General features: G+C 46.0%; 1 long non-coding RNA gene across 1 annotated transcript; it reads left to right on the forward strand.

Annotated features, from left to right (window-relative positions):
* The first annotated feature begins 4,891 nt into the window (after positions 1-4,891).
* LOC311208647 lies at positions 4,892-5,558 on the forward strand. The gene is made up of 3 exons (XR_014618347.1): positions 4,892-5,227; positions 5,347-5,396; positions 5,496-5,558. It is a non-coding gene; the product is annotated as an uncharacterized lncRNA (long non-coding RNA).
* The last annotated feature ends 6,617 nt before the right edge of the window (positions 5,559-12,175 follow it).

Consider the following 12,175-nt stretch of genomic DNA (forward strand, 5'->3'; position numbering starts at 1 on the left):
GTATGGAGAGACAAGCGACGTATGATCTGCTCAAGTGCTTTTTAGAAAAGCGGAGCATGCAGGGTATAGACTGTAAAAAGGAATTGCGGAGGGACGCGGAAAAAGGAATTGCGGAGGGACACGGGAAATTGAAGTAATCGCGGTGCGATGCGGGACATCCGAGATCAGGTTGCTACAGTAGACCAGAGGCATCAGTGGACAACGGCAGCCGACCCTCACTGTGTGGCGAGTCGGCACAGAGCAGAGGGGTGGACATCAGGACCCTGCAGACTGTCTGACGTAACCATGGAAGCAGCGGCGGCTGTGCTGCTTCTCTCTGGCATTCATTTTATAAGAGGTTTATCTTGCAATGCAAAAAAGACTATTCGTCCCCAGATCGGTGTTATAACTATGTTTCTGGATAAGATTCCGTGGGGTTGCCACATTCTATGGATTAGTAATGACGACTTAGCTCTATTGCGGGGCAGGAGTGCAGAGATGCAGATTACACTGCCAAATGACCACCGGCAGACTTGAGGAGACACTGCTCGGCTGCGGGGATCGGCTGCGGCGTGGACGCCCCTAGGTGCACCCTGAGCGTTTTTGCTCGGAGGGGACTCCACTCTCAGCTGCTCACCACAGGAGCAAAGATCTCCTGAAGCTGCAGACAAAGAGTATGTTTTCAGCTGCTGGAGGGATACTAACTGGAGTGTTAATAATTGTATGTGTTATTCTTAAATGTCCAGGTATTTTGTGTTGAAAGTATTTGTGTAAGGGTAAGGTTTTAAAACCAAGTGTTGCAAGTCACTTCACGAGGAACACAATGAGAGACAATACTTGTTTGTTTGGTTATGATTCTAAATTATATTGGCCGCACGTATTGTTTGCTTATCATTCTAAATTATATTCTTGTGGTATGATTGAGGTTGTGGTATGATTGAGATTGAGATGTGCCAGAGGCCTCTGGGTGTGCAATTGTGCTGTGTGTGTGCGAGTGTGCTATGTACTGTGTTAGTGAGAGCGTGCTTATTGCCATAGTGCAGGTTGCCATAGTGCAGGCTGAAATCATAGGAAATTAGTGCCGGCAAAAAAATCATAGGAAAATGAAGGACGAAGCAGCCCTAGATTCATTACAGTGCTTTTTAGAAAAATGGGGAGTCGATTGTAAGCAACTAGCAGGACTAGTTGCGATCGGTCGAGCAAAATCATATTTCACAAGTATGGAGTCAAGGACTGGGGGCTTTGGGAGCTGAAGCAAAATCTAATAACAATCCGATGTGGAATAATGACACTGCAAAGGCTCTGCCACCTGGCATGTTTTTGATTTGCGGGGATCGTGCATGGCAAGGAATACCTGCCAATGCGTTTGGGGGTCCATGTTATCTAGGGCGACTCACATTGTTCGCCCCGGACTTACACAGTCTCCGGAACCAGAGCTTGTCGCAGAGATCCAAACGAGCTCTTAAGACTTTAGGTTCTGACTGTGACGATGGTGTAGAATTATGGGGCGCTGCTGAGAGAATATTTTGCTTCATTAGTTCCAGCAGTGGGAACTGCACATGCTTTGGCTAGCATTAATAAGCTTGCTTGTTGGGCTGTTAAGCAATCAAATGTAACAACTGAAATTATTACTGAAATGGCACAAGATATGGATAGTCTTGGGCATGTTGTGTTACAAAATAGGGCTGCAATTGATTTTTTGCTTTTAGCGCAAGGACATGGATGTGAAGATTTTGAAGGAATGTGTTTCAATCTTTCAGATCACGGTCAATCGATTCATGACCAGTTGAAATGGTTGATGGAGCACACAAAGAAAATTACAGTACAACCTAGTTGGCTTGACAATTGGTTGCAGTCCATCTTTGGGGGTCTGTCTAACTGGTTAGTGAGTCTAATCAAAGAGGGATTTCGCTTTCTGCTTATAGTTATATTGATAAAAATAGCTGCGCGAATAATTTTTGGTTGCTTAACTAAGAAGCTTGAACAAGTCACAGAAAAGGTATTAGTAGTCCAAAATAAAAACGGGGGAATTGTAGAGGGATGGTTAACTGAGATAGGTCACGTAGATATAAAACAGCTGAATCTTTACGAGTTGGACAAACATCGCACACAACTTGTCTGAGCCAATCAGACACAAGGACACAATATCCGTTGGCGGTTTGGGAAAGTACCGACTGTGTTATTTCGGTCGAAAGGATGAGGAAGAAGCTGATAAGATAAGGACGTAGGGGGACCAATCATGAGCTTAACTTTTGTAATATGTATGAGCTAATTATATGTTAAGGAATAAAAGGCGTCTGAGCTATCCAATAAATCGAAGCTTGCTGATCATATCACTCATATTGAGTGTCCCTGTCTTCCTTCAGTCGACAACACTCTGGCATGCTAGTGATTGCTGGTTCTCTGTTTTTGCAAGTGATAATGAACGTGTTTGACGTAATTCCATTTGAAAAAGTTCCAGTTACTTGACTGGTCGTGTTGTTATTTCAATATTAAAAGCTGTAGCAAAAGCATGGGGATTGTTGCTTCTAGAAACACCCCAGGTCTCTTGTCTGTTCTCTGCATGATGTTCAGGTAAAGCAGATTTAAAAAAAAACAAAACACAAATAAACAAACAAAACAAAACAAAGAAAAAAAAAACCAGCTACTGCTCCTCCTGCTCTGCTCCTACTTCCTTGTGCTTTGTCCCTCCCCTTTTCCAGGTGATAGGGTTTGGATATTGGGCGGGGCCAAATGGTATATGAGCCCCAGGCATGACATCAGAGAGCTCCTTCTGCCTGGGCTGCTCTTTGGGGTAAGTGCTTTGTTTTTCCTTCAGTCAGTTGCCGGGTTCTCTAGGCAGGCTGGAGTCTATGGATTTCTGGAATTCTAAGTGCTTGGAATTCACTTAACAGAGGAATATTTAGTAGAGGTTGCTGGCTCTTTTTTTTTTTTTTTGATGGTGGGATGCTCTTCTATTTTTGAGCTATATTTTAATCTCTAGATGTATAAACCTAGTTGTGTAATTTTCCAGAGGACTAAAACCAGCTTCATTTCATGCTACATGTGGCTTGGCAGTGTAGATGCAGCATTACTAAGAGCCTGAGCAGGGTTGTATCAGAGTCTGCTCTTTCCTCTGCAAAGGGTATGTCTGTGATTACCTCTGCAGGGGCTGGTGTGCGTGCACGTCTTTTTGGCATTTATGGATCTCAGATACTGTTTTTTTTTTGTGTGTGTGTATATTCTAAGCTTTTATTTTTTGAGGGGCAAATAGTGTGTGTGCTGAGCGTGGTTGGCAGGAGGAGGTGGGGAGCTGCTCAGGACTGGTAGGTTTGGTTTCTCAGAGTGTGCGGCAGCCTTCCTGTGCGATGCGACTGATTGTTGGGCAGGAATGTTCCAGCTTGTGTGTCTTAGCCATTGTAGCTTGTGTAGTGTGTGTTGTGTGGCCTGGGCAGAGTTTGCTGTGGTGCTGTGAGCGAAGAATCTGAGTTAGAGCTGTTGAGCAGCTGAACTACAGGAGCTGGGAAGAGAGAGGTATTGCAGTAGGTACGCTGTGGCTGTGAGGTGCCTCAGAGTGTGCGTTTCTCTTGTGTCTGCAGGTGCTTTGTGCAGTCGTGGACAGGAAAGGGAAATCCTCATGTCACGAAGCTCTGAGGGAAGGTGAGTGTTTTCAGCCTGGTCATCCCTTATCTGAAGCGAAGGGAAGACGCTCAGGTGTTTCCCTGTGAGGGTCCAAGGTGAGGCTGTGTGGGATAGAGGAGCAGTGTGGCAGGTGTGTGCTTGCAAGAAGAGTGGTCATTTTGTCCTTTTGTTTTCCCAGGTGGTGTGGATGACGCTGGCTGCACTGTTGGAGCTTGGACTCGGAGAGGAACACGTGAGCACAATCGTATGTTGCATCAGTAGTGGTCAGCATTGTGGAGAAGGTGAGCAATGGGGCCGGCGTCCTAGTGAATGCTGGTACTCTGTGTTTGCAGCTGATGATGAGCCTGGCAATTGCCTAAGATGACGATCAGTGCCTGTGCATTTCTTGAGGCGGAGGGACTATACCATGCAACAACCTGAGAGCTAAGTTGGGGGGCACCTGGTATTTGCATATCTGGGGTGGCTAATGGGAGGTGGGAGTCAGAGCAGCATGGAGCCAGCTGGCTGACTAGACTTGGTTCCACGGTGAGGGTGGCTCAGGCTGGGTCATGTTCAGGCTGCTTGTGGCTGGGTCACCAGGCTAATAGAAGAGGCGGGATTATTTTGTAGAGTGAGTGTGTGCGCCAGGCAGGACAGTTTCCTTCTGTTTATCTGTCTTGTGTTGCTTCTGCGATCTCTGTTCTGTGCTTCTCGGGTCTTGATATCCTCCTAGCTTTTGACACTGGACTGACTAGACAGGCGACTTGGTAGCGGTGCTGAAGGGCCTCAATGCATGTTTTGTCATCATGACTCTGATCTGAGCACTTCTTGTGTTGCAGTCACTGCTTAAAGAGCAGGTCTGTTTCAGGTCTTGTGCATCATATTCGGTTTGAGATGGCGTCTGTTTCCATCCTCACTCTTGCAGAAGTCATCTGGGCCGCATCAGGAGCTCTTGTTGGGAATTGAATTCCTAAGCGTCGTCTTATGGGGTTTTCAGTCCCCATCCTTCTGGTCTGTTGTCCTGAAGGCAGGCTTTTTAGGCCTCCATCATCCCAGTTCTGGCAGTTGCTTGCAGTTTCATGTCGTGACATTTGAGTCTCTCCTTGGGTCTGGTGCAGAGCACCTATTCTGACTTGCTGTTGCCATAGAGCTTCCCTATGGGGGGTCACCTTTTCTTGCGCCTTGTGTTGTGTGTTTTGTAGTGTTTGTGGCGTGCCTGTGTGTGTATGTGTTTGGTCTGGAGCTGTCCTGCCTGGCAGTTAGTGATGACAGCTAACGTGGCAGTGCGTGGGTGTACTAATACATTGTCTGGACTGTTTTGGCAAAGGCATCCGGTCTGCCTCTGGGCACGTACTGAAAGGCAGCTGGCACAGTCATCTCTGTGGTGTTTGGCAGATGTGGAGGTGGGAGAGTATATCTGCTTGTGAGCAGCTGCTCGCATAAGTGCTTGAACGGTGTGCTTGAGGAGGTCTGTTGAATCTTGAAAGGTTACAGATATGGGGTTTTGAAATGTTTATTCTTATTTCTTTCCTGTCCCCAGTAGAGTGTAAACCTTTGGAACCTGTCACAGGAAAGAGCTCCATCTGGAACTGTTCAGCACTGGGTAGGCAGCTCAGTGACAGGCTTGATCTACTTCTGAGGTGCTGAGGTAATGGGGCTGCTGTTTTGAAACGATAATTTGTAAATGGGGTCCCTGCTGTTGTTGAGGGATGGGTTCTAATGCTGGCCGCTGAATGATTATATTGTGACTGTTTTCATTTGTTAAAGCTGCAACACAGTGTACAACGTGGGACTTGAGCATAGCTGCTTTCGGCAAGGTGAGCGATGAACAGATGTAGCAGGTACTTTAGGGGTGCAGTTGTCACTGCAGTTACTTAACTGCACAAAATACAGTAAAAATCCTATTTATATTTCAGAGGTGTGTTGTAGCTGGCTTAAGAGAGCAGATGGAAGCATCTTCCTCGAGGGCAGGTGAGGGGGCCGAGGTAAGGGAGCAGATGAGAGTAACTGTCCTAGCTGTGCTGTGGCTTTGGATGCTGCTTCAGCCTATGCTTTTCTTTTTGTTTCACAGGTGTGTCGCACAGGCTCAGAGGGGCTAAGCTGCACTCTAAAGAGCAGCACGAGAAGGGCAGGCTGTTTGTGAGCTGGATTGGAGCAGAACTGCCAAGTAGCACGAGGTGACTGCGAAGGGTATCCATCTTGCTTTGCAGGTGCCATGGCAGGCTCTCCACAGAAGCAGTTGAGGATTTGAGAAGAGGTTGCAGATCATCGAGGAGTGACACGTGCAGGGATGGCTTGAAAATGGTATGGTCGCTTTCTCTTCTGTTTATCATGTGTCCCAGGCAATGTGGGCTGTGATGTTAGTCTTTAGAATCTGAACAAAGCAGGTGCTGATGGCTGTCTTCTTTGGTAGGCAAAGAGGTGCCCAAAGCCCTGTCCTGTGTAGCCTGTGCACACCTTGCTGAGGATGAGGTGTCCTTTCTACCAGTTCCCAAAACTGTGTTGAAGCTGAAATGCTGCGTCTGTGTTTGGGTTGGGGTTGTACCTTGGTGAGTGTAGGGATGGATTTTAAGTGGGTGCAGCGGAGGGCCTGGACCCAGTGTCCTGTAATGTGTTTTAACACATCAGCATAGCCTTTTGGTTCTCAGCTTACTGAAGTAAGTGATTTTTCCTGTGAGTGGAATGGAATTGAATTCTTTTTTGGCATGTAATCAGTTCTGCTCCTAGACTTTTCTTTCTATGTAAATAAAAGCTTGAGCTAATTCCAGATGAAAAAAAAAAAATTCAGCTACTTGCTTGGTCATTTTGTCCTTTTAATATTCAAAGCTGTAGCAAAAGCATGGGGATTGTTGTGGAGGAATGGTTAAGTGAGGTAGGACACGTGGATGTTGAGCAGTTAGGAGGTCATGGGCTAGGGAGGTACCGTACTCAACTCATATGAGCCTGGGCACGTGCGCAGCCGGTTGAGAACCAATCAGGCCCAAGGACACGATGCCCTTGTGTGGTTGGGAAAGTCCCTAAGGCGGGACGGTAGCTAAAAGAGGGAGGAACTAACTGACAAGATAGGAAAGTGTTAGCCAATCCTGAGCTTAGTTTTTGCAATATGTATGAGTTGATTATGTTCGAACTAGATAAAAGGCGACTGAGCTATCCATTAAAGTTGAAGTTCACTGTTCACTCATATTGAGCGTCTGTGTCTTCCTTCTGTCGACAACAAATAGCGCCCGAACAGGGACCGATCTGAACGGGATTTGGACACTGCTGGCGGTGATCCTGGGCCACGGTTGGACGGAATAAGGGAGGAACCGGTCCTGCAACGCAGCCCAGGAGGTGGAAGGGACAAGAATCCCCTCACCCGCGTCGGGAAGGTGAAAAGGACGTGGAGTCCCCGCACCCGGGAGAGGATCCCGCCGGTCACGCGTCGCCGAGGTCTGAAAGGTGAAAGGGACGAAAACTTGGAGCCCCCGCACCCACAGCTCGGAAGGTGGAAGGGAGTCCCCGCACCTGGGATGAGCCTATAAAGGGTCCCGCCGGAGAAGCGCCGCCGAGGTCTTTGCAAAGGCTGCAACCGACGTATATAAAGGTATGGAGAGACAAGCGGCGTATGCTTTGCTCGAATGCTTTTTAGAAAAGTGGATCACTTCAGATATAGACTGCAAAAAGGATTTACCAGGATTATTAGCATATGGAGTAATGCAGGGTTGTTTTATCAATCCTGATACAGTTTTTGAACAAACAGAGTGGCGTAAATTTGGGGACAAATTGTTTGAAGTTATTAATGAAAATAAGGCTGCTAAAAAATTATTGAAGCCTTGGAGAGCAGTCACTAAAGCCTTAGTTATACATCAGGCTGAGCAGAGGGTCGCTACTGCTGCTACAGAGCGACTGGGATTGCTGGGAAGTGTTGGAGCTGGGGATTGCCCACTGCCGCCTTCAGTGAGAACGATAACGCTGCCTCAGGGGGCTACGGGGCAGTGGGAGCCTCCCCCCCCCTCAGTCACCGCCACGAGCAGCGCTGCGCTCGGAGTTCCGCGGAATCAAACGGCAGCTGATCCTCACCGTGTGGCGAGTCGGCACAGAGCAGAGGGACGGACATCAGGACCCTGCAGCCTGTCTGATGTAACCATGGAAGCAGTGGCGGCTGTACTGCTTCTCTCTGGCATTCTTTTTATAAGAGGTTTACCTTGCAATGAAAAAGGGATACTAACTGGAGTGTTAATAATTGTATGTGTTATTCTTAAATGTCCAGGTATTTTGTGTTGAAAGTATTTGTGTAAGGGTAAGGTTTTAAAACCAAGTGTTGCAAGTCACTTCACGAGGAACACAATGAGAGACAATACTTGTTTGTTTGCTTATCATTCTAAATTATATTCGTGTGGTATGATTGAGGTTGTGGTATGACTGAGAGTGAGATGTGCCAGAGGCCTCTGGGTGTGTGAGTGTGCTGTGTACTGTGTTAGTGAGAGCGCATTTATTGCCATAGTGCAGGCTGAAATCATAGGAAATTAGTACTGGTCGAGCAAAATCATGTTTCAGAAGTATGGAGTCATTGTGCGAAGTAGCCACTTGGAGAAACTTAAGGGAACGTACTGTTTAAAACTTTTTGATCGTAATGAGTCAATTCACAAATCCATTACTTTCTTGAAAGAGCACATGAGAAAGAGTCAATATGGTATCAATCCTTTCAATCAATGGTTCACTGATTTGTTTGAAACAATGCATAGATGGTTACTGGGATTAGTCAAAGAGGGATTAAGGATTTTGTTCACTGTGGTGTCAATCATCATTGCATGTAGTATTGTGATAAATGTGGTTAAAGAGTTACTTGCAAAAATGTTATAAAATGTTATAGAGATTTTGAAGTGGTGCCAGAAACAGGTACCCAGTGGATCACTGCAAAGTGGACTGAAGCAGCTTTAGAATCTGCACATGCCGAAGACGACCAGGAAGAGGTTCCTGATAATCATTCTGACAATGACGTGGGCTGTGACACCTCGATGACTATCAAGAACAGCCTTTGATCACCATCAAGTGATTAGGTTTAAGTGTGTTACTACTAAGTTGTGTTACTTGCTATTAATTGTGTTACCATTAAGTGCTTACAGTAATTGTAGTGTTATTAGGGTTAAGTTGTATAGTTGTGTTATGTTATGTACCCTTTCAGAACATGCTTGTTTGGGGTCCCGATAGGGGATCCAAAGGAACTGAGTGAAATGTTAGCACCATACTCTGCCCGTATTACTCTGCTTAATGGATCTTTTTCTGACTGTAGGAACTGCACACGCTTTGGCTAGCATAAATAAGCTTGCTTGTTGGGCTGTTAAACAGTCAAATGTAACCACACAAGTTCTTTCTGAAATGTCGCAAGACACGGAAAGCCTAAGGCACGCTGTGCTGCAAAATAGGGCTGCTATTGATTTCTTGTTCTTGGCTCAGGGACATGGGTGTGAAGATGTAGAAGGAATGTGTTGCTTTAATCTTTCCGACCATGGTCAGTCAATTCACGACCAGTTGAAATGGTTAAGGGATCATACACAAAAAATTGTAGTACAAGATAGTTGGTTTGAAGGTTGGCTTAAATCTGTTTTTGGGAACATGGGTGGATGGGTTTTGTTAGTTAAAGAGGGACTTTGCTTTCTACTTATAATTATATTGATTATAATTGCTGCATATGTAACCTTTAACTGCCTAACTAAGAAACTAGAGCAACTCACAGAGAAGGTATTTGTAGCACAAAATAAAAATGGGGGAATTGTGGAGGAATGGTTAAGTGAGGTAGGACACGTGGATGTTGAGCAGTTAGGAGGTCATGGGCTAGGGGAGGTACCGTACTCAACTCATATGAGCCTGGGCATGTGCGCAGCCGGTTGAGAACCAATCAGGCCCAAGGACGCGATGCCCTTGTGTGGTTGGGAAAGTCCTGAAGGCGGGATGGTAGCTAAAAGAGGGAGGAACTAACTGACAAGATAGGAAAGTGTTAGCCAATCCTGAGCTTAGTTTTTGCAATATGTATGAGTTGATTATGTTCGAACTAGATAAAAGGCGACTGAGCTATCCATTAAAGTTGAAGTTCACTGTTCACTCATATTGAGCGTCTGTGTCTTCCTTCCGTCGACAACAGATTGTAGCTTCTAGAAACACCCCAGTTCTCATGTCTGCACTCTGCATGCTGTTGAGCTAAGCCATATAAATAAGGTAATAAAACCACAGCTGCTGTTCCTCTTCTTTCTGCTTTTTTTGTGCTTTCCCCCTGCACTTTCCCATGTGATTGGCTTCAGGTTCCAGGTGGGACCTAATAGTAATCGAGTTGCAGGTGTGCCATCAGAGAGCTGCTTCTGCCTGGGCTGCTCTTTGGGGTAAGTGCTTTGTTTTTCCTTCAGTCAGTTGCAGGGTTCTTTAGGTGGGTCAGAGTCTATGGACTGATGCATTTTCAAGTAGAAACCGGTACGCATATCTTTTTGAGGTGGCAACTGGTAGGATCTGTCATAGTAAAGCAATCTAAGTAGTAGGTGCCTGTATTGCACGCAGCTGTTCCTCAGGTGAGTAGTTATTACAGCAGTTTTACGGATAGTATGGCGATGTTATTTTGTGTGTTTGCTTTGTGGTTCTGGGTCCCTTATGATTTTTGCAGAATTACAGGGCTTTTTGTGAGTCTTTGCCTATATGTCAAATCTTATCAAAGTCACAACCTTGGTGGCAAAGTGATGGAGCAGGGTTTAGGAGAAATGTATCATGGAGGCTCCCTGTGTGAGCATGTATCTGAAAATGGCAGCATTGGGCATATAAGCAGTGGTCTTTCTCAGGGTTAGGGGCGGTTTGTTATATTTCTGGAGCTTTTGCCTGTGTGTTTGCTGTCTGTCGAGTCTTTAGACCATAAAGCCTTCTAGGCTTTATGTGCATGGAATTCACATATTTGAGGTATGTTTATGAGGGGTTGCCAGGTACGTTGTTTTTGGGAAACCGTGGGGTAATGTTTCTTGACCGCATAAGTGCAGTACTGCCAAGAGACTGAGCAGGGTCACCTGCTTCATGTCTAAAGAATAAGTCTGTTCGGGCACATTTCAGCGCGGTGCTGCCCGGGCACATTTCTCAGTTGGAGCTACTGAGCAGGTGAGTTAAAGGAACCAGGAACAGAGAGGTATTGCACAATGATATGTTGCATTAGTAGTAGTGAGCGTTGTGCAGGAGGTGGGTATTAGCTCTGGCATGCTAGTGAATGCTGGTTCTCTGTTTTTGCAAGTGATGATGAACCTGTTTGACGTAATTCCATTTGAAAAAGTTCCAGTTACTTGACTGGTTGTGTTGTCCTTTTAATATTCAAAGCTGCAGCAAAAGCATGGGGATTGTTGCTTCTAGAAACACCCCAGGTCTCTTGTCCTCTGCATGTTGCTCAGGTAAAGCAGATTTAAAAAAAAAAAAAAAAAAAAAAGAAAATGAAAATCTGCTGCTCCTGCTCTGCTCCTACTTTCTTTTGCTTTGTCCCTCCCCTTTACAATGTGATTGGGTTTGGGTGCTGGGCAGGGCCAAATGGTATATGAGCCCCAGGCATGACATCAGAGAGCTCCTTCTGCCTGGGCTGCTCTTTGGGGTAAGTGTTTTGTTTTCCTTCAGTCAGTTGCAGGGTTCTCTAGGCAGGCTGGAGTCTATGGATTTCTGGATTTCTAAGTCCTTGGAATTCACTTAACAGAGGGATATTTAGTAGAGGTTGCTGGCTCACTGTTCTTTGCGATGGTGGGATACGCTTCTGTTTTTTGAGCTATATTTTAATCTCTAGATGTACAAACCTAGTTGTGTAATTTTCCAGGGGACTAAAACCAGCTTCATTTCATGCTACATGTGGCTTGGCAGTTTAGATGCAGCGTTACCAAGAGCCTGAGCAGGGTTGTATCAGAGTCTGCTCTTTCCTCTGCAAAGGGTATGTCTGTGATTACCTCTGCAGGGGCTGGTGTGCGTGCACGTCTTTTTGGCATTTATGGATCTCAGATTTTTTTTTTTTTTTTTTGTGTGTGTATGTTCTAAGGTTTTGTTTTTTTGAGGGGCAAATAGTGTGTGTGCTGAGCGTGGTTGACAGGAGGAGGTGGGGAGCTGCTCAGGACTGGTAGGTTTGGTTTCTCAGAGTGTGCGGCAGCCTTCGGGTACGATGCGACTGATTGTTGAGTCTCTCCTTGGGTCTGCTGCAGAGCACCTGTTCTGACTTGCTGTTGCCATAGGGCTTCCCTCTGGGGGGTCACTTTTTCTTGCGCCTTGTGTTGTGTGTTTTGTTTTAGTGTTTGTGGCGTGCCTGTGTGTGTATGTGTTTGGTCTGGAGCTGTCCTGCCTGGCAGTTAGCAATGACAGCTAACGTGGCAGTGCATGGGTGTACTAATACATTGTCCGGACTGTTTTGGCAAAGACATCCAGTCTGCCTCTGGGCACGTGCTGAAGGGCAGCTGTCACAGTATATCTGTTTGCGCACAACTGCTTGTTTACCTGTATTCATTTAATAAATTGTAAAATTTAATTGCAATCCAATTTGGGACCCAGTCATGTATGACAACTGGGGGCTTGTCCGGGAGGGCTTTGGTTCCTGAATTCTTACTTTATCTAGGAGAGGCGC

Source organism: Netta rufina, assembly GCF_964035555.1.
Source record: "Netta rufina genome assembly, chromosome: 4".
Classification (NCBI taxonomy): domain Eukaryota; kingdom Metazoa; phylum Chordata; class Aves; order Anseriformes; family Anatidae; genus Netta; species Netta rufina.